Below are 19,625 nucleotides of genomic sequence, written 5' to 3'. Positions count from 1 at the left end.
ATAAAACTGAAAACCCCTCTCCCACCCAGACCCCCCCAAAAAAACCAGACACACAAACAAAGCAGCCAACAATGCAGCAATGAAGCATAATGTTTGACCAATGATCTCATCCATTGAGAAACATGTCCTCCGTGGTGTCATTAGCCAGCCCAATGCAAATTTCCCAGCAAAGGGAGGAAAAAACTGTTTGCAGCATTGTTACCCATCAATAACAGCCAAGAAACACTAAGGAACAGGTGAGATAGGAGACCCCAAACAATAAACCCTGCCAGTTCCCTTCTCTCCAATTCTGCAGTGCTACAGCCATTTGAAGATGTAGTTAAAGCATTTGTAAGGCTGAAAACATGCCTGACAGGCTTGGCTTATCTCAGATAGTCAATCCATTCCCCTCCTTGCAAAACAACAACAAGTTTCTTACAGACTGAATGATTTCCAGCTTCATCCCCCTTGATAAACAGAAGGTGTTGCTAAAGGAGGGTTCACTCAGCTGCAGAAAGCTATGACATTTGGATCTACAGCCCGGTGGAGCCCCGAGTTATTTCATATTTCTCCCTCTTTAAGCACCCTGTGTGCTCTGAGCAGATTAGAGGTGGGGGAAGGGAGAGAAAGAAAATCTCTAATTGGAAAAACATGCATGGATTTTCTCTCCGTGATGGAGCTGCTACTAATGCCAATGCAAATCAAGGACCAGCCTTGCAGAGTTCCAAGTTTGCTGCTGGAAAAAAGCAGCATTGGAGATGCTACCTAGAATATGTGGGAGAGGCCCCAGGCTAAACATGGCAAAAAAACAACAACAACACAAAAACAAAACAGCCCTTACATTCTTAAGTGGAAGAGAATTTCCCCAGAGTGTAAGCAGCTTCTGAGCAGGTCCAATTCAACAGGTAACTAAATGTTTACACACAGCAAAATACAGCCTCAGCTCTAATCAAACTGTTGAATTACATTCTGAAATTGGTGCTGAATATAATTCAAGGCTGGATGAAAGGAACAGGCCAAGAATAAAAAGAAAGTCCTTTGTTCATTTTCACTTCCAACTGTTGCCTCGCGTTCTGTCTCAATTCTCTCCAAATTCCCCAACCTTCAGTTTTTATTTTTATCCCGCCTTTATTACTTTTGATAAATAGCTCGAGACAGGGAGCATACCTACCTAATACTCCTTCCTTCTTCTATTTCCCCACAACAACAACCCTGTGAGGTGGGTTGGACAGAGACAAGTTATCCAATTGACTTTCATGGCTAAGGCGGGACTAGAACTCGTGACCTCCTGCTTTCAAGCTTGATGCCTTAACTAGTAGACCAAACTGGCTCTGTAGGTTAGATTAAAAAAATAAAAATTATTAAAGACGTAAAGGAATCAACAATCCATTTACCAACCACTAAACCTTCACAGCGCTCTAGAGCCTAGGAGAATAGCCAGGTCTTTAATACCTTCCTGAATGTCTTCCGTATTTCTAGAGGCATATCATTTTAAAGGACAGGTGTATGTTTCTCACAAGATAGCAATAGCACTTAGAGTTATATACCAGTTCACAGTGCTTTACGGCCCTCTCTAAGCTCTTTACAGAGTTAGCCTATGGCCCCCAACAATCTGGGTCCTCATTTTACTGACCTCAGAAATATGGAAGGCTGAGTCGACCTTCAGCCGGTGAGAATCGAACTGCTGAACAGCTGGCAGCTGGCAGTCAGAAGAAGTAGCCTGCAGTACTGCTGTCAGCTCTACAATGAACCTGGCTGCAGCCATTTTGCTCGTTCTAGGTTGCCACAAGAATGGGAGGGGGGGTGTAGAGGATTTCTACTAGTCTAAACATTTTACTGTCCCATGGGAGCCAAGGTCATTTCTGTCTGTTAGATGTGGGGGCGTGAGCATTTGGTTAGAAGGCTCGCCAAACTCTTCTATTGGGGAACATACTGTAGCTGATTGCATAGCTTTGGGGTGGGAAGTTCAACTCTGTATTATTTTTTATTTTATTTTATTTTTATTTTTATTCCATTTCTATCCCGCCCTTCTCCAAAGACTCAGGGCGGCTTACAAACTTAGCAGTAGCCTTCATTCTATGTATATGCCTGCTTGTTAGGGCTTTCATACACACCCCAATTGGCATTATTACAAAGTCAGCTTATTGCCCCCAACAATCTGGGTCCTCATTTTACCTACCTCGGAAGGATGGAAGGCTGAGTCAACCTTGAGCCTGGTGGGATGCGAACCTGCACTAATTGCAGGCAGCTGGTGTTACTTAAGGAAGCATTAGCCCACTGCTCCACCAAGGCTCAGTGGTTATTGTCTCTCTTTGAAGGGAATTTCAGACTTGGTTTCACTTTTGACCGTGCTGATACTATGTAACCAATGAGCATGTTATCTGAGGAAATCTCAAGCCTCAGAGTTCTGATTTATTTGGTCTTAAGGTTGTGTTATGATAGCCAACCTCAATAAAAGTAGTCTTAGCCTTCCTGTGGAGTTGCTTTGAACCTTGACAGCTGCATTCTAACCGCTGCACTACCACAGCTCTGATGATACTGCTAAACTGATGGGACTCAGAAAGAGGCCTACTCTGCCTGATTAAACCGCACAGATAGAAACAATTGGAGACAAGTGATCCCTTCAGTAATGAGCCCTATGCTAGGAAGGGCTTACAGATGGTAACCAGTGCTTTGAATTGCACTGAGAACCCAATTAATAACCAAGGAAGACTGGAGTCACACTGTCAGCCCTTCAAAATAGACCAGCGTAGGAAACCAATTCCATATAGGTCAATGCTACTTTGTTGTAAGGTTAGAGTAACAGAATCTTGCAACATCTGAGTCTGAATACACTTCCCTCCTCCTTCCCTTTATCTTCATGTGAACTAGGAAGGGCCTTATCTGGGTGTTTACACATTACTTTCTAGGCTACAGGTGTCAAACCCTCCATGTCACGTGACGTGTCGTGGTGTATCATGACTTTTTTTGCATTGCCGGAGCTGGGGTGGATGTGGCCTCTGCATGAGGCAACCGGCCCATGGGCCGGCAGTTTGACACCCCTGTTCTAGGCCCATTCTCAGGCCCTCCTTTTATCTGATTGTTCCCTTAGTAGCAACTCTTCTTCCTGTCCTTGAAGGCTATTCCCTCTGCTCTCTGCTTACAGAGGCATAAGGAAGCACATCCAAAAGACCTGAATTACTTCATTATGGACCAGCTGTGGTTTTCAAGGACAACATCATATAGACTAGAACAGCAAAGCAACTCCACAGGAAGGCTGTTGTTAGTTGCGAAGTCGTGTCCGACCCATCGCAACCCCATGGACAACATTCCTCCAGGCCTTCCTGTCCTTTACCATCTTCTGGAGTCCATTCAAGCTCACGCCTACTGCTTCAGTGACTCCATCCAGCCACCTCATTCTCTGTTGTCCCCTTCTTCTATTGCCAGGAAGGCTAAGACTACTTTTACTGAGGTTGGCTATCATAACAGAACCTTATAGGTCTGATTGTGCTGCACCTTCTCTTTCTTCTTCTAACTCAGTGACTTAGGGAAGCATCTGCCTGAGCCACTTTGAATATTATCTAAACATTTTAGATTTAATAAAAACACATTTCAGCCCCTTTTGCCTAGGCAAAAGTCCCTTTTTATCTCCATAGAGGTCATCTTCCTTATTCCAAACAGCCCCATGTAAATCATCTGCATCCGTGGGGTAATTGTATTATGAGCTACCATATAAAGAACCTCTCAGTCCAGCATCGGGTGCCGCTGTGGACTAGATATAGCTGTGTAGAGCCTCTCTTGGTCACATCTGCCACTTGCTTTTGGGGCAGGAGCTGTGAGTCCAAGGTAACCTCCAAATGTCAAAAGTTTGAATGGAGAAGTGTAGTCTCATCCAAGACCAAAAATGAAAGATTCCCAAAACAGGAGACCCAAATTATTTACAGCCACCAGTCTTGCCAGGATGAAAGACCAGATTCTCCATCCAGAACCACACAGTCTCCAGACGCTGGGATTATGGTAGATTTCAACAGCATCACTTGGCCTTGGGACTGAGATATATATTATATTGGCTACTATTGACTCTGAGCCAATGGATGGTGGTGGTGGTAACAGAGTGAGCGCCTGTTACTCGTCCCAGCTTCTGCCGACCTAGCAGTTCGAAAGCACGTAAAAATGCAAGTAGAAAAATAGGGACCACTACGGTGGGAAGGTAACAGCGTTCCGTGCGCCTTTGGCGTCTAGTCATGCCGGCCACATGACCACGGAGATGTCCTCAGACAAGCGCTGGCTCTTCGGCTTTGAAACGGAGATGAGCACCGGCCCCTAGAGTCGGAAACGACTAGCACGCATGTGCGGGGGAACCTTTACCTTTACCTTTACCTTTACTTGGCCTTGGGACTGAGATATATATTATATTGGCTACTATTGACTCTGAGCCAATGGATGGTGGTGGTGGTGGTGGTGGTGATGATGATGATGATGATGATGATGATCTTGATATAATTTCCCAAGTACTAAATTAGCAAAAAAAAATACTGCAGTGTTCCCATTTGCGCTGATACAATCTAAGAACAGAGCGGGACCCTTTGAAAAAAAGGAAAAAAAAACCAAGGAATTGTTTGAAAGAAAAGAAGGAAGGAAGATCTCATATGTATACCAGATGTTTCAGAAATACCATGGACTTTTATTTGGATTCCAGTATATCTTATCATTTGGGGGGGGGGGATACAAATAAAACCCAGTTAAGTTTTGTTTTGGAGTTTGAATGAGTTCCTAAACTGATGTTTCATAAGCACCAATTTGCAAATGGCCTTTAAGCAATGCCAGCTTTTAAAAATATAGTTATTGGCTTGTAAATTTGCATTTTAGATATGAAAAGCTTTCTGCCTCCAGACACACTTGCCACATCCATTTCAAAAGGACCGTGAATGCTATAGCATGCGTACTGGATGTCAATATACATTGAGAAAGAGCATTCCTTTTGTGACAGGTCCTTTGCACCACATCTTGACCACATGCAATGGAAAGAGACTAAATAAGGTTGCAAAAAAATGACTGTCAATATAACAACTATCAGTAAAAACATGAGCTACATATATATGCCACTTGACTCATATTTACTGTCTAGTCAATGTAATCCAAACACACAAATACATCTTTGAAGGGGGTTGCAGAAAAAATCGTCTGCATTGGTAGTACCGTCAGTACAATGAAGAGGAGTTGTGTGTATGAACCGCACTGTAACAAGAAATCCCATTGAATATGGAGCACAATCATAATCAGATTAACTGTGAGGGAAGCCAGCTAAACCTAATGGAACTTCCTTTAGAAAGGCACAGAATAAGAGGAAAAATCCTGACTAGTTGGTCTAATATGTTTTGCCTTCAGACTGTTTCATGTTCAATCTGTAGTTTATAAATGACAATAAGAAGGCAGACAATAAGTTGGGCAAATTGTGGCCCTTTGTCTCAATGTCATCGAATTCTTGGGTTATTTTCAGAAGATGAATTCAAGGTACCGGTTAGAATAATCTGTCCCTTCTTTGTTTGTCATGTAAGGAGGCAGGCAGGCAGGCAGGCAGGCAGGCAGGCAGGCAGGCAGGCAGGCAGGAAGGAAGGAAGGAAGGAAGGAAGGAAGGAAGGAAGGAAGGAAGGAAGGAAGGAAGGAAATGTCAAGAAATCTCAGACTAATTCCAGTCTGTTCACTTTTCTGTTCACTTCATTTTGGGCTCTGCTGTTGCTCATCGTATGCACATACCTTGAGCAAGGTAACAAAGGATTTCTGACTAACACCCAGGATCACCAAATAGAGAATTGTAATTAGAGAAACATTATTTCCTGATATTTCTAATCAGTATTATATGCCATAAATTGAAGCAGTATTTAATATGGCTCCATTAAATGCAAACTACATCTGGAATGATTTTTTTTATCTCCCCCCCCACCATGGAAAAACATGCAACTAGGATCAGATCACCATGTGAATTCAAATACCACAAATAGCTGCAATGAAAGAATTAAAATTCTTTGTACAGCAAGTGGTGCCGCTCTGTTAACATTTTAAGATTAGATTTAAACAAAAGCCAATAGAAGCATAAGCACATAGAAAACAACGCAGGCTGCTGTTAAATTAATCTCAATAAAGTTAAGGCAGTTGTTAAGTCATTGGGGAAACACCAACATTATTGAACTAATGTTAGATGCTGTTTTAGTAGATCAAAGCTAAATTACTTTTCTTAGGTCACAAAAGCAATGATTCTAATAATCTGGGAATTCAGGATGTTTAATTGGAAAGGCTCATCCCATTCATACCCATGACATCTGGGTTCATATATAATACTAAGCTATGACTGTTTAATCACAGTTATTGAATAACTGTGCTGGGTTTGCATCACTACATACCATAAACCACAATTTATAAGCAATAATAGGTAGGCTGGTACACCATCCTAGTCTGAAAGAAAATAAATTATGTTATAATGTAGTGCAATGTGTAAACCCAGGCAACAAATATGTGAATTCCAATTGTTTGCCTAGCATTTGGAGCTACAATGAGGCTGTTTCACGATCCATAGCATCATAAAAATCTTCTGCAACATTTTGCAAAAATTATTCTTCTGATCATGAAAGTTTAACATTTGTTGAAATACACAATTAAGTAAATTATTTAAGATGATAAAATGAAGAAACTTCAGGCATTTAACTGGATTTCATTCTGGTTCAATGTTCACATTTAGAAATATCTTTTCAACAATTCTCAGTGATGGGTCAGAAAGCTATTTGCTTCCTATGCTTCTGAACTGTTATAGAAGTTCTTCATCCATATGAGGAAATTTCCAGTTGTCAAAAGGATTGAAATAGAATTATAGAGACCATTTGGGAGATTCTGAAATTTTAGAATCATGAATCCAAGAAATACACTCTCTCTGTATATATATGTCTGTCTGTCTCTGTGTGCATGCAGTTATATTTTCAATATTGAGAAAATCAAGAACATGGGTGCATAACCTCAAACTGACAGGAAGGAAGTTCAAAAGAAATATTAGAAAATATTACTCCACAGAAAAAATAGTGGGAGCTTGGAACCAACTTCCTGCAGAAGTAGAGGTCAGTCACCACTAACTGAGTTTAAACATGCTTGGGATAAACATATGTCCATCATTTGACAAAAATTTAAAAAATTAAAATAAATAATTTTTAAAAAATAATAAATGCATAAATTAAAAAGAAAACAAAAGAAAACCCTCAAAGGGCAGACTTGATGGACTACTGGACATTTTTTGCCATCAGCTTTCTTTGTTCCTGTAAAAGAGCACATGGAAATGAATCTGCAAGTTCAAAAAAATGAGGGAACTCTGAACAAAACAGATGACCTTTCAAAGAATCTCTAGCCAGTTCTTTAAAATATGGAAAGGAAATTACCTATTCTGTTTCGAGGGATGAAATAACTTTTGAACATGTATACATTTCATATATGTTTAATGCAAACTTTCACAGTCAGAGAAGGCTTGTTGATGTTATTGGTGCAATCAAACGCACAGGGTAAAACTTAAAAGATTCTGAAGAAATAATAAATTGTGTATTTTAAGATTATCTCTGATTACATAGAAACCCCAAACATATGTGTCCATAAATGAAGACCATATTTGATCAAAGCTTTTTGTTCCCTTTCAGTTTTTTAGGTCCCCTGTATCTCACAAGCGTGGTAATTAACAAGAGCCAAAAATGTCCTGTTTTTAAAACATTGCTTTGCTTTCAAAGTACCAAAACAGGATATTGTTGCAAGAGGAGACTAAATATCTCTAATAAGCAACAGAGAAACACTGGGAGGATCTGAACTAGGTGAGTTTGTGACCACTATTCACCCTGGGTAATCTTTGAACCTTATTATTCCTAGTATTGATTCAAGACATTTTTTTAAAAAAAGGCTTTCCATGTATAAAATTAATCCTTGTATCTGCAACTATATTTATTTTTGTTCCACCTTTTTTATACAAGTAACGTAAGGTGGTGAACATATCCAACATACCTTCCTTGTCCTATTTTCCCCATGACAACATCCCTGTGATGTGGGTTGAGCTGAGAGAGAATGACTGGCCTAAAGTCACCCAGCTGGCTTCCATGGCTAAGGCAGGACTTGAACTCACCGTCTCCCACTTTCTAGCCTGGAGCCTTAACCACTAGAGTCTCTAGACCATACTAGCTTTAATCCGACAAATTTCATCATCTTAATGGAAAAGAACTTTCTTTTGTTTGCTTTTTCTGGATAAGAATAAATTAGAGTATGTGAATTCCTTGTTTTCATTCTTCAAGCACTTTTTTCAGTAGTCTACAGTTTTCCTTGGTGGGAAAAGTGGAAGGAAAGAGAAGGGGACATCCAGCAGCAAGATGGAAAGACTCAGTCACAGTGGAGAAAAATGCACCATTGGAAGACCTGAAAGACCAGCTGATGGTCAGATCACCATGGAGAAAATCTATCTGTGCTTGTTGCTGGGAGTCAAAAATACCTTGATGGCACATAATCAGTCAATCAAAATAGATATCTAAGGGGAATAGGAAGGATATGTTAAAACTTAGATTTCTTGCTGGGAATGAATACCACTGGTATATGAAGAATTTTAGGCCTGTACAAAGTGTAGCAAGTCCAAATAGTTAGAAAGAAAGAAAGAAAGAAAGAAAGAAAGAAAGAAAGAAAGAAAGAAAGAAAGAAAGAAAGAAAGAAAGAAAGAAGGAAGGAAGGAAGGAAGGAAGGAAGGAAGGAAGGAAGGAAGGAAGGAAGGAAGGAAGGAAGGAAGGAAGGAAGGAAACCATGCTTTCTGAAGAGGCTGATCTCAGCCAACTGCTCTCAGCTCAGGAACTTTCTCACACATATAAGAATGCATTGTCATAGCCCAGGAGTTTCCACAGCAATGCCACTGGTGAATCCCCAAATATAAGCAATATAAGATCCTCAGCCTCTTCAGAAAGCATGGTTTCCTTCCTTCCTTCCTTCCTTCCTTCCTTCCTTCCTTCCTTCCTTCCTTCCTTCCTTCCTTCCTTCCTTCCCTTGCTCTTTCTTTCTTTCTCTCTCTTTTTCTCTTTCTTTCTTTCTTTCTTTCTTTCTTTCTTTCTTTCTTTCTTTCTTTCTTTCTTTCTTTCTTTCTTTCTTTCTTTTTTTCCCTAACTTTTTTTCTAAGTATTTCTAAGTATGGAGTTGGCACAGTAAATTTCAGCTCTACAAATTGTATTGCTATTCCCACAAGAAAAACCCAAACTTTTTGTTCCAGTGGTTCCATTCTCAGGAAAACTCAAGATCACTCTCTGGCAATCTTCATGCAGCATGCTTGATTATGTCAGTCACAACATCCCCCTTCTTGACTGGGGGTGGTGGACGGGGGGTGGTGGTGGACGGGGGGGGGGTTATTATGTGTGAGGCTATTGAGCCTATGTGATTGGTTTATAATTCTGTGTATGTGCAAACTGAGAAAATGAATGATCTCACCATGGATATTTTGTGAATGCAGATATCATGTAAGCTATTCCTTCTTTGTTATCCTTTTTTTTTTAAAAAAAATGCAGTTAAGTCTTTCCCTGCTAAACGATAGGCATCTTCATGCTGCATTAAAGAGAAATGCAATGAATCTTTTTAATTCAACATAATTTCTGAAGCAACACTCGGTTTCACAACTATTACCATGTAACTGAATGTTCCCATGGCTTCTCTCTAGTCTGCTGAATCTCCCCTCTTCATGTTCTCCAGTAATTAAAAAGAAAACAAAGAAATACAAAAGCATAAACACTCACACCAGGAAGCTGCATGTTAATTATGCAGTTTTCTCTAGTCAAAATCAGCTTGGGACCAGGAGGTTAAAAAAAGCACTGACATTAAGTATTTTCCTTATTCCGACTCACAAGAAGCTGCTACCAAAAGAAGAAGAAGAAAGATAGTGTCAGTATGCAGAGCTGAGTTTAAAACCCCTCTGGAAGATGTCGTGGAAACAGTAAATCAAATCTGTCAGCATTAAAAGCTCTTTTATTCTTTTCCAAAATGGCCAGGTGATTTCATATCATAGCTGCTCTGCATTTTTCTTCATTTCCTTGAGCTGGTGAGCATAAATTCAGCGCATGCAACTTGTAATTTTGAAGACCATATAGGAGCCGTGACCAGGGGGGCTTTTGCCCAAGTTCGCCTGGTGCGCCAGTTGCAACCCTACCTGGACCGAGATGCCCTACGCACAGTCACTCATGCGCTCGTGACCTCCCGTTTAGACTACTGCAACGCTCTCTACATGGGGCTGCCCTTGAGGACCACTCGGAGGCTTCAGCTGGTGCAGAATGCAGCCGCGCGAGTTGTGATGGGGGTTTCCCAATACTCCCATGTAACACCTCTACTCTGCGAGCTGCATTGGCTTCCGGTTGCCCTCCGGGTGAGATTCAAGGTGCTGGTGATGACCTATAAAGCCCTAAATGGCTTGGGTCCGGGATATCTGAGGGAACACCTGCTGCCAGCATCAAGTTCCCTTCGTCCAGTGTGCTCCCACAGGGAGGGTCTTCTCAGGGTGCCGCCGGTAAAAGATTGCCGGCGGGTAACACCCAGGGGTAGGGCCTTCTCAGTGGGTGCGCCTGCCCTCTGGAACCAGCTGCCCGTGGAGCTGAGGACTGCCCCCGACCTCCGTTCATTCCGCCGGGACCTGAAGACCTGGCTCTTCGAGCTCTCTGGCCCAGGCTGAGAATTTTAATTCTAATTTTAATTGGGGGGTTTTACTTTTTCAGGGACTGTTATAATCTTTTTAATTGTTTTTAATTTTTGTATTTCTTGTTTTAATTACCCTGTTAACCGCCCTGAGTCCTTCGGGAAAGGACGGTATACAAACCCAATTAAATAAATAAATAAATAAATAAATAAATTTTATTCAAGCAGTTTTTTTTCTCTCTTTCGCTGTGGTTCATTACGACATTTCCCACTCTTCCTCCCTCAAATAGTGATCATATTATTAGCAAGGTGATAAATCAGAGTTTTATTGGTTCAAGTGGACTGTGGATGTTCTAATGATGGAAAAAGGCATTCAGAAGAGAAATACAGATATTCAGACATTGATTAATAGAAGTGGCACCATTAAGGGTAGACAGCTGGAATCCAGGATAACAAAGAGTCATGATCAGAGGTGAAGATAATGCTACCTTTGATTTAAATAAAATAAAATGATTATTGTAACTCCAAATAAAACGAATCTCTCTCAGCCCAACCCACTCACAGGGTTGTTGTTGTGGGGAAAATAGGAGGAAAATAAAGTACTGGTATGTTGGCTGCCTTGAACTACATGAATAAATGTAATTTATTCATTTAACGAAAAAAGTCAATGAAAAAACTAAAATGAAACTTGGAATACTGTTGATGCACCTTTTAAAAGAAGGAAATGAATACAGATAGTCCTCAATTTACAACCATTTGCTTAGTGACCATTCTAAGTTATAACAGCGCTAATAAAAGTGACTTATGACTGTTTTCCACACGGTCATGTGGTCAAAATTCAGACACTTGGCAACTGGTTCACATTTATGATGTTACAGTGTCCTGGGGGGGGCACATGATCCCCTTTGTGACCTTCTGACAAGCAAAGCCAATGGGGGGGAAGTCAGGTTCACTTAACAACCATGTTACTAACTTAACAACTTCAGTCATAAAATGAGGCGAAACTCACAACAAATGTATTACTTACCAACAGAAATTTTGGGCTCAATTGTAGTCATAGGTTGAGGACTACTTATCTATCTGTCTGTCTGTCTGTCTGTCTGTCTGTCTGTCTGTCTCTAGCTAGCTAGCTATCTCAATATCTATCTATCTATCTCTATATTTATCTATAATCTAGCTCACTCTCTCTCTCTCATCTAGGTCACTCTCTCCATCTCTATCTTTATCTCTCTCATCTAGCTATCTCTCTCTCTAGCTAGCTAGCTAGCTCACTCTATCTCTCTAACTCTCTCTCTCTCTCTCTCTCTCTCTCTCTCTCTCTCTCTCTATCTATCTATCTATCTATCTATCTATCCTGTGTTATTGTCAAAAAAATTGTTAAAAAAATAAAAATGCTGTGGAGTAACAGAACATATTGATCCACTGAAGACCTTACTCTCAAATGTATCCTCTGAACATACTCAATACTGGATTTGCGCCCAGAAAGTGAGTCCTAGAAAGGAAGGAATAAAAAGCTGGGGTTGCCCAATAAATGGAGGGAGGGAGACCAGGTGGAAACAAGAGTGCAGAAGGGACAGGCACACGTGAAGGTCTTATTGATTTCCTCTGTCCCTGAAAAGCACATGTCACATCAACGTGAGATGCAAATGCAACTTTTACACATGAAGCTTTGGTGTCTTTCTCCAGCTGAATCTCACCTCAGCACCAAAATGCTCTGTAAATTGCTTTTCTTTGGTGTATCCCAGTGAGGTTGTCTTCATCTCATTCTCAGCTGGAGTGGTTTTAGAGTAGTAGTTTCCCCTTATTTTGACAGCATTCCAAGGCAGCCTTAAAGCTATATATATATAGTCAGGCTTCGGTATCCACTATCCTGAAGGGTAATCAGTGCCTGGTAATGACGAAGATCAAGACATATCAGGTAGGTATAGTTTTCTCTCACTGGTGAAGTGAACTTAATCACTTATTTAGAGAGCCTTGGTGGAGCAGTGGTCTAATGCCTCCTTAAGTAACACCAGCTGCCTGCAATTAGTGCAGGTTCGAGTCCCACCAGGCTCAAGGTTGACTCAGCCTTCCATCCTTCCGAGGTAGGTAAAATGAGGACCCAGATTGTTGGGGGCAATAAGCTGACTTTGTAATAATGCCGCTTGGGGGCCCCCGAAAGCCCTAATAAGCAGGCATATACATAGAATGAAGGCTACTGCTAAGCTTGTAAGCCGCCCTGAGTCTTCGGAGAAGGGCAGGATATAAATGGAATTAAAAAATAAATAAATAAATAAATTTTAAAATAGTGGGAAACTGTTTATGTGGAGATCATTCCCTAAAGGGTGGACTAACATGCTATGTGGTCAAGATAGCCTTTATATGAGTAAGGAGGAACAGAATTAAAAATTATGTAGTATTGCATCCCTAAAAAACTGACATCTATTCTGCATATATTTAGAAGCCAAGCTAAAGCATTCCTGTTTTGGCAAGCATTTAATCTTTAATCTCTGACCTACCCACAGGGCTAGCTTATAAAATCATTTATATTGGTTTTATTATTGTCTCAGTTTTAATTTATCCTTGAGTCTTAAACGTGTTTGGAAACAATTCTGAGATTGTTTGTCCATGGTGTGGTATATAAGATGAATGAATGAATTTTTAAAAATGGTCACAAATTTGACTACTTTGTAAAGTATACAGTCTTGTAGAACAGGGTCCCCAACGTATGGGCCGTGGACCAATAGTGGACCATGAGGGGATTACAACTGGGCCATGGAAATGGCTGGCGAGCACACATGTGCCTGCATGCTCCATTTCCATGAGTGGCAGATATGCATGCATGTCACTCATGCAAATGCAGCTTCATTTGCACAAGTGCTCTTGCCAGCCACTCACATGGAACCATCCCTCTCCTCTCCCCCCCCACCCTATGAATCCGCAAAGCTGGAAACATTGGTGAGCTCCGTTATAGAAGGTCATAGTAGAGAAGTACAGATAAAGTACAGAAGGCCATAGTAAAGAAGTACAGATAAAAAAAAATCTAGAATAGCCTCCTGCCCAGTGTAAGACGACCAATCAAAGCCACATTTTCTATACATGTCAACTTTAAATGCCAGTCCATTTTACTGAATTTTAAAAAAAAATGAATGGCAGGGACCACTACTGCTTGATTTGAATTAATATGAAAGACAATGAGATAAGTAATGCATCAATGAGAGAATGTGAGAGACAGAGCAATGAGGAGAAGACCTTTCAATGAGGTTAAAACTATCAGCTATAAACATTCACATCTGTTCAAACAGGGAACTTCGTTCTGTGTTCATGCACCGCAGGAGATTACAGATCTTTTATTATGCAGGTAAAATGAGAAAATGAAGATATTTTCCTTCAAAATTATATCAAAGCTTTTATATAAAAAAAATTAGAACCCTGAGAATTTCTTTGAGATTATCTAGTGCTTTAATGTGGCTAAAGAACCTGAAGGTTAGTTCGTATCTTTTCTCAAAACATTTGATATCAGAAGAAAAGAGATATGCGCTATTATCAATTCTATGAAAGATTCAGAGCACGTCAGAATATATTTGATTATTTTTCTGCAAGGCCAAACTTTTGGCCAGTGCTCTTTATCAACTATAAAAGCTTATATTTCTGTAGAAAAGATTCCCGTAGTGACTCAAGAGTGAGGGTGGAATATCACAACTGATATTGTCTGATTGTGTTTTTGGCCCTGTTCTCAGCACAGAGATGAAGGTCAGTGAATGACACATTCAAATGCTCTTTTTTTTTAACAATTCCACAAAGCATCACCGAAATCAAGACGATATCAGTGCAGTTGATGAGCACAATCAAGAAAACAATTAGAAGCAAGAAGACTTTATTTAGAAAACAGTTTTGCATGAATTAAATGAACAACAAGAACAAAACATGAAGCTGCAGCAAAGAAATATAAGCATAGATAGTCCTTTGGTTTATTTAGGGACTGTTCCAAGTTACAATAGCACTGAAAAAAATGATTTATGATCAGATTTTGGGGATGTCAGTTGTTATGGTCAACCAAATCAGATTTCATTGTGGCATATAGTGTAGCTATTCTCTGATTGGAACTTTACATAAAAGTTTATATTAGTGATAACTGTAGTTAACACAAACAAGATTAAGAAAGCCATAAAACCATATATATGGTATACATACGCATATATTTATACTTGTATACATTATATACATACATGTGTGTGTGTGTACACACACACCCACACACATACATTATATACATACATATGTGTTTGTGTGTGTATGTGTAGACATACACACACACACACACATGCACAGAGGGGGTGGCAGGTAAATAGTGAGAAATGCAAAATTGCTATTATTATTTAAGCACTTTCAGATTAATTAATTTTAAAACAGTTTAGAATAAAATCTTGCAGCCATAACATGGAATGGACTGAGACTAATTCATGTATTCCTAACTGAGAGCATGCCTTAAATAGTGGCATTCATGCAGAAGTGCCTCACCAAAATACGATAAAGAGGAAAGGATACAGATTTGCATAAAATTAGCATATACTAATTTATCTGTGTAGATGCAAACTCGGAAGCAAATTACTCTAATTTAAAGAGGAACTGAATTCACTTCATCCCAGTGGGGAATATTGTAGACAATATTGTAGACTGGCCTGTGTCTCTGTTCGGTCCGTTTTCCATCATTGCTGATAAAGAGAAATCAAGGGCCTCACCAGGAGGACTCTACTACCTAGGCCACCCTTGGCTGAAGTTGGGATCTAAGCAGGATTAGCCCTGGTTACTTTTTAGATGAAGAATATCCTAGAATCCCTTTGAGATGATGACTCTTAAATAACCTAGGGAACTGAAAAAAAGAAGGTAATGGCAAATCACTCTCATAACACTGCCAAGAAAATGTTATGGATTTAGTCACCAGGTACTGAGCATGACTTGAGGAACATCTTTATTTGTCAAGAAACAAGCATTGCAGGGGCAGAAAAGCTCCACATGGTGGGAGCTTATGTGCCATTATTGATCATCCAACTGAGAAGAGCTATTGATAAGATTCAGAAGAGCTTCGGTACTTCCTGACAACCAACCAACCCCTCCCCCCAATTTACATGCCTGGTTGTTGAAGTACAACCCATTGGGGCTGATGGGGCAGATTATTGGACTTATAATTCATCAATATCCGGAGGGCAATATTTTATCTGTCTCTACTTTACTGGAAAGGCTATGGTATATTTTCGTACCAAGGAGGTTGTGTCACTCTTGAACTTCTTTCAACAAATTGTAAGGGATGTGTTGGATGAAGAACAATGTTCTTGTTATCTTTCTCCTCTCCCCACTCTTTTTGTACCCAGATATACACTTTTTTTTTCTTCAAGCTTAAAATCATACTTGTCCTTTAAGAATATTCCATGGATACGTCAAAGTCTATGAGAGGCCTAGATAAAAGAAAGTGTGATTAAAGACAAATTTAATTTTCATTTAATTTAATTTAAACTTAATTAAAATATAGCATGACTACTCTTTATTTATTTGCTTATGATAGACTTTGATATACTACCTACTTTCATATTCTCAAGGCAGTTTCCAGACAACCCAAAATACTGTACATAAGTTCACAAAACACCAGTAAAACCAGTCTATCCATTAACAAGCTAACTAATAGTTAGTTACCGCACCACATACCATTAGCATCCCAACACTTTGTAGAGTAGATGAGTTGATAGCATCTTCCTAAAGGTGAGAGAGTTTATCTTGGGAGGCAGTGTTCCAAAATGAGTGAACAGCCACAAGGAAAGTTTATAATTTAATTTATTTAATTCATTTATTAGGCTCATGTCCTGCCTTTCTTTCAGGAAATTTGGATATTGATCTACCTAGCTTTCTGTTTTTCAATATTTATTCTCATAACAGCGTGATAGGCTGAGAGTCACTGAGCTCCCACACAAGAGGTTATAGTTGAGATGGGTTCAACTTCCAAGTCCTAATCCAACATTTTAACCTTTACAACAAATTAAATATTGTATGTATGTAGATATATATACACATACATACATACATACATACATACATACACACACATATATATAATGTGATTACAGCTCTGTTGTAGTTTCAGCATGTGAATTATTGTGGCACAACAATCTGAATTTAGCCAGCCTACAGACCCATGTGATGGAGTCATGTGAGAACCCTTGTGGCTGGATGATCTTGAGTGGGACAATTGTCCTCATTGAGTCAGGCTTCTTGAAATGTGCATAAAATACAGGGGGGGATTCAGAGGAAGTATGAAAATCCTGCACCTCATGAAATGTGGTAGATAGACAAGTGGTGATGGCGTCAGATTCTATGTTTATGAAATCAAGGAAACAAACAATGTCCCAGTAAATGTTAGAGAGAAAGCTATAAATCAGCCGGCACACAGTCTTACTGTCTAAAGGTTAACTGCCAATGGGAGTTTTCACAAAATGCCATTATTCATCATTCTTAGAGCAAATGATGGGCAATTAGCTCAAAGGCCAGTTCACAGAAGTGCCTCATGTTTCATTTCCGGCAGCCAATCTCCCCGCTTACTGTTTGGAGTCTGCAAGATAAACATATATAAACAATTATCTTGTGAAAAATCTTAATATTTTTATTAAAAGTCAATACAGTACTTTTCCATGACACCAAGTATCTTATTAAAGGATGGAAGCTGAAAGATGAGAGGATGACCTTTCATGACCTTTTTGCCACAGTTGTTAAGCAAATCACTTCAGTTGTTAAGTGAATCATCTGGACATTAAGTGAATATGGCTTCCCCCATTGACTTTGCTTATCAGAAACCGACTGGGAAGATCACAAATGGTGATCACATGACCCCAGGAAGTACAACTGTCATAAATACATGCCAGTTGCCAAGTGCCCAAATTTTGATCATGTGACCATGGGAACGCTGCAATGGTTGTAAGTGTGAAAATCAATCATAAGTCGCTTTTTTCAGCGCCATTGTAACCTCAGATGGTCACTAAAGGAATGGTTGTAAGTCGAGGATTACCTGTATTATGCAAGGAGAAAATTTTGGGGTGGTGGTTAACATCTTGATTTTTGACGATTCAGGTTCAAGGTCTTCCTCAACACAGAACATACTGGATGACTTTGGAATGCTTAGTTACAAGGTTGTTGACCAGATATATATGAAGGAAAACTCCATGTGGGTCAGATATCAGTTGAAAAGTAGATTATATATTCAATTAATACATTCAATTAATAAATAGCACCTAGACTTATATACCTTTCCATGGTGCTATATAGCACTCTCTGGGCAGCTTACAGACTGGACAGCCATTTGCCTGAAATAATAATAATAATAATAATAATAATAATAATAATAATAATAATAATAATAATAATAATAACAACAACAACAACAACAACAACAATAATTTTATTTGTATACCGCCCTTCTCCCGAAGGACTCAGGGCGGTGAACAGGGAAATGGTATAAGGTTTCCTGCCTGAGCAGGGGGTTGGACTAGATGACCTCCAAGGTCCCTTCCAACTTTATTATTATTATTATTATATTATTACAATGTCAGTATATTGCTGTAAACAATCTGGGTCCACATTTTACCGACCTTGGAAGGATGGAAGGTTGAGTCAACCTTGAGCCCTGTCGGGATTGAACTACAGGCCGTGGGCAGTGTTTGCCTGCAATACTGCCTTCTAACCATTGTGCCACCTGGGCTCCTGGGAAGCCTTATCCCTAAAAGGCATGTGCAGACCGAAAAAATAAATAAATTTGATTGGATTTCATTTAAATAAAATTGCTGCAACTTCCAACTAACCACATATTAACTAAGTTTCCTTTTCTCAATAAAAAAATACAATTTTTCAGAGAACTTGGGGGACTCTATCCAAGAATTTAGAGAAACACACCTTGTCCTGGAGCCTTGACTCTACACCACTGATAGCTCTAATTTCATTCTGAAATTCCCATCTATGCAGACTTCAAGATTAAGAAATTTTATATCTTTCACACCTTGCTACACTGGATATGGTGAAAATAGCCTAGTTCTCATCATAGGGCATCAGTCGATCCATTTTAATACATTTCCTCTGCTTCTCTCCATGTTTTCCTTCCTTTGCTTTCAGTTCTTTTGACTCATTTATTTGTCAAGCTATTTTCTAACCCAATTTCTCCCAGCACTGCTTTTATCTCTTCTTTTTCTCATTTTCTAATTTTACGACTCCTTTAATGCTTTTAAATTTAAGTATGTTCAACAGATTTTTTTCCCCCACAAAGTTTTCTTTCAAAGTAAAATAACTGACAGTAAGTTTACACAATATTGGCCATGCATTTCTTATTCTTTTCTCATCTGGAAACGGATAGGTTGGTTACAGGGAAATCTGATTACTTAAAATGTGTGTATGTGTATGATTGTGTGTGTGTATGTGCATGTGTACATATCACAGAAGGGGCCCAAATGAAGACTTCAAATAGAAATGCTCTCATATTCTCTACTTAAAACTCACTAGTAAAAATCCTGTATCTTTTAAGAGGAAAATATTTTGTCCACTCACTGACATGGACTTGCTTTAATCACTCAACTTGAAATTTAGAAACAAGAGGATCTACAAGAAAATATTGGTGAGCAGAGTTAACCATGCAGTATTTTCATTTGCTAGTCCCGAGATTTCCCCAAATGTCCCATTCTACCAATAATTAGTCAACATTGCTTGATTGCAAAGAATTGTCCATCATCATTCATCATAAGAGACATGGTGTCGCAGTGGTTAATATGCAGTATTGCAAGCTAATTCTGCTGACTGCCAGCAGTTCAATTCTGACTGGCTGAAGCCTTCCATCCTTCTGAAGTCGGTAAAATGAGGACCCAGATTGTTGGGGGAAATATGCTGATATTTGTAAAATGCTTAGAGAGGGCTGTAAAACACTGTGAAGCGGTATATAAGTCTAAGTGTTATTACTATTTAGCTGGTTGGAGCACCATTCATACAAT

Source organism: Vipera berus (genome assembly GCF_964194415.1).
Source record: "Vipera berus genome assembly, chromosome: 1".
NCBI classification, from domain to species: domain Eukaryota; kingdom Metazoa; phylum Chordata; class Lepidosauria; order Squamata; family Viperidae; genus Vipera; species Vipera berus.
This window is presented reverse-complemented; position numbering follows the sequence as displayed.